This window comes from Astatotilapia calliptera, chromosome 23 (assembly GCF_964374335.1).
Source record: "Astatotilapia calliptera chromosome 23, fAstCal68.1, whole genome shotgun sequence".
Taxonomy (NCBI): Eukaryota; Metazoa; Chordata; class Actinopteri; order Cichliformes; family Cichlidae; genus Astatotilapia; species Astatotilapia calliptera.
Window position 1 is genome coordinate 2515967 of NC_137443.1, and position 4135 is coordinate 2520101.

Sequence of the window (4135 nt, forward strand, 5' to 3'; positions counted from 1 at the left end):
GGATTCATTGAACGGCACATGTATGTGGCATACTAATCTGTAATTTTAATTATTAACTGCATGCTTAAATCATACTCAGCTTACAATAACCATTTTATTACAGATCAACATCACACAGCATAACTATTGTTTCAAAAAGTAAAGTGGAGATGCTGTCTGCTTCTTTAGACCTTTGTGCAGCAACATAGCAGAGGGCACTAAGCCTGTACTTGTTGACCATATAGCCTATAAGATTAGGCTAAGATAAGTAAGCCTTCTTAATGGGTTGAAGTATTTTTTTTATACTTTTTACTTTCTCCCAAGACGATTTGGTCTTTCCAGGGCTGCAGGTAAAAGAAAACATCTAAAGATTTTCTAACATGAATGAATCACCTCACGGGTTCAGCAATAGTTTTAGAAACTGCTGTTTCTCAACACAGTTCACTAACAAATTTTGTTATCAAGACTCAGGTCAAAAGCCTACATCTCTCGTGGTATGAGGGTGCATTAGTGCCTATGGAGCTAGTAGCTTGCACATGTGGAAACGCACCATCAATGCTAAAAGCTACATAGGCTTTAGAGCAAAATATGCTCCCATCCAGATGGCTTCTTTTTTAAGAAAGACCATGCATATTTCAGTTACACAATACACAGTCATAAAAACAACTCTTTTTTGAGACCATTTTTATTTTTTCAAATTCAAAACTACCTCCCTTACTTTTCCTTAAAATGTTACATTTCCTCAGTTTTCTGTGTATTGTGAATAGAATATGGAAACAGTTGCATTCTGTTTTAATCAACATTTTACACAGCATCCCAGCTTTTTTGTTTGCAAATGTAGAAGTTTTAACACTGGAAGGAAGCCTTCATATTTTACCCAAAAACTTTACATTATGGGGTTCTCATTGACCTGTGTAAAAAAAAAACAGTGTAAAAACTATTTACCAATGTGCCCAACTTCTACTGGTCAACAGTAGAGAGTATTCTGACCTACTGCTCACCAGCTGCACAGAAGAAACAAAAAAAGATCAGATACGGGTGGTGAAGGCAGCCAAGTGTGTCACTGGTGCATTAGCCCACTTACAATTTTCATTGTAGGTGGGCTAAAGCAGTTAATTAAAAGTAGTCTAACATACATGTAAATGCTGTAATTGGATTATTTTAATAAACATGTAACTTGGATGGATTAGATGCTGGCGTGACCACAGTGCACACGTCTGCTGTTGCTCACAGTGGTCCAAGTGTCTGCTCAGGGAGTTTGTGTGTTCGCTCAGACACGTGAAAAATTAGAGGGAACATTGGACATGACACTGTTTCACAAGAAAAGCATCATGTAACTTTTTTGGCCAGATAAAAGTGAAATTCACTTTGCGATAAATACCATGTAAATAAATACATGAAATTCAAATATTGCGAATAATTAGAAAAGCTCAACATGTTTGTGAAAATAAAAGGTAGTCTGTCATCTGAGAGTTCATTCATGGAGAAACTGGTCAAAGAAAGAATTTGCCATGTGGCCAGGTAAAAAGTGCACTTCCTTCGTCCCACTGAAAACTAGGTTTAGGCTTAAGCGCGCCTTTTTGACTTTGAAATCTCCCTTTCTTTTACCCCAGAGATAAGATGACTTTTATACATCTTTCTGGTGGCCTGCAATTAGAAAACAAGTAAAACAAGTTCAACAGTCCCGAGACATCTTCCCCATTATTTGGCTTGTCTGAACCTAACAGCTTCTCTTCTCTTAACATGACAAAGTTACATTGTGGGTTGTCAACCCAGGTTTTCACAATTTAGCTGTGGGCCTGTTTACAGAAAACTGTGCCATTGACACTGGGTAACTAATGCAACATAATGCAAACTTTTCTTAGAACAACGTATAATTTTAAACATATATGACGAGAATAAAAACATAATACAAGACTGTTCCTGCAGCAAATGCCATGAAGGAAAGCTGAAAAAAGTGCACTGTGAAAGTTAATATATGCTTATCACTAGCGCTACCACATCTTTAAAGGACAAGCAGATCTTAATATAGTTTCAATTGGAATTTGCATGAAATTCACGTGTTTAGGTGTATTTTTATTGCATATTAGACAGTTTTAGATATACTTAGTCTTATTCCTTCACCTGTGGCCTTGGCGTTAAATGTCTTGGCAGCAAGAAAAGAACAAATATAAAAATACAGGTCAAACCAGGAAGCTTTTTTGTAAGCTACTTACAAATCTTAAGGGTTATAATGTCAACAAGTAATGCTCTCTGTTTTAGGATTATGTTGCTGTACAAAGGTCCGCAGAAAAAGGGAATAGATTTTATTCTGAAGGAAAGAGGGGAAAAACCCCCATTACATAATACTCATGCCCATTAGAGATGGCTAAAAGGTTTAGACTTCATCTAAAAACTATGGCTGTTTTTCCAGGAGAATTAATTATTCATTAGGTTTATAACTTAACTGACTGAAAAGGTTGGATTATGTTGTACTCACAAATATAATCATATTTTATAATATATAAAATTAATATACAGGAAGAGATTTGGTGTATGTGTATGCTATAACTAAGACAAGGATGTCGACGTGACAGGTCATCACAAAGTGTTGGTATAACATTAAAATAAATAAATAATTTAATGCTGAAACTAGGAGACCTAACCAAAACTAAACATTTATTTTTTTTTTTAAAACAAACCAAACACACTCAGGAATTAATGAAAACCAAATTTAATGAGCTCATTTTATTATTGAGGTAATAGTGCAGCAGATAGTTTAAACTCTCTTAAACAATTCAAAAGTAGACACGAGTTTGAAAATGCCCATTAGTTGCATGACGTTTGGTCATCATTTCAATCTTAGGAAAAAACTTACTGGACAAATTTCATAAGTTTTATTTTTGAGCTATATGCTTTTGACGTAAAGTAAGTCAGATGCATAATCTAACGACTTCTTCAGATTGTCTGTGCTTCAAGAAACACAAAATAATTGCAATGAAATGTTACATGCTGCTCCAATCACAATATTACTACATCCCCTTAGCTAATTATGGAAAAAAAAATCTTATGAGTAATTTCAGGTTTTTAAAGTCCACGTATGCATGAACCTATGATTTGACATCGTATTGAAAAAGGCAAGTCCAGTTTACTTAATCTGGAAAAATATATTTATTTATATCTATTTTTCTTCCCTTTTTTGACAGTCACCACAGAAAGGCCATCACTTGAAAGGCCTTATGGCCTTTACCAAAGAAGTAACCATAAAAGAGGTTACACACTTGTATCCCACTGTGAACAATTTCCCCTGTGATGTTAAATTACCTGCAGCACTACAATACACTCACACGTGGGAGCTACAAAGCTGAACTGCACTTGGCTAACACGCTTGCTAACAAACCAGTGTTTAAATAAACTGAAAGCAGGCAAAGCTAAGTCAAACTTACATTTATGTGGCCTGAAAAGAAGACGGCGACACCTGTTGCCCTTTAACACCCATGTAGCTAAACAGTGGTCGAGCAAACCGCCAATAACTACCACTGAGCCCTGTGGAAAAACAACCTCATACTCGTTAGCAGTGTTCACGGAGCGGTTGTTTTCTCCTTTATCCTTCTCCCACAAATCAGTAGGGTACCCGGTGCTAAAGCTAACTGGTGCTTTGGAAAATACAGGTATGTGAGGCGATTACTAGACGTCATTAGCGATAAATTAAACATTGAGCTGAAAAAAATCATCAGTGTTTCCTGCTACCGGACAGAAACTTTTCAAAGCATCGTTTTGGAGCAAACTTTTGTATTATGAAATGAAATGTTGATTTTATGTCTCGATGACCTACAATTATAATTAAAGTTAATCTTATTATAATAACCAAATATCAGTTTGTCCGTGAACTCCTCTTACGCGCCTACGGTCATGTTGCCAAGCAACCACTTACTAGCAGGACATAAAACAGGACATCGGCTGATTTTAAGACAGTCGTACTCATTTATATCTTCTACTTGTTTGTATAAACGAGAGCTACCAGCCTTTTTTGATTTGGCTTTGATTTGATGTTTCTTCACGGTGGGAAATATTGAAGAAAATTAGCTCCCAACTACGCTATGGGATGTTTAGCAAGATGAAAACGCGGGTATTAATATGTAATCAACAGAAAGCGTATTAAAGCGCAGAATAACAA

The 4135-nt window shown here is 36.0% G+C and overlaps 1 protein-coding gene across 1 annotated transcript in view; it reads right to left on the minus strand.

Moving 5' to 3' along the window:
• glis1b (GLIS family zinc finger 1b) overlaps positions 1-3740 on the minus strand; it is an 82878-nt gene extending 79138 nt beyond the window's left edge. Inside the window, exon 1 of the mRNA XM_026158907.2 lies at positions 3405-3740. The gene's annotated coding sequence lies outside the window, so the exon portion shown is untranslated. The remainder of the gene's footprint in view (positions 1-3404) is intronic.
• Positions 3741-4135: the final 395 nt, after the last annotated feature.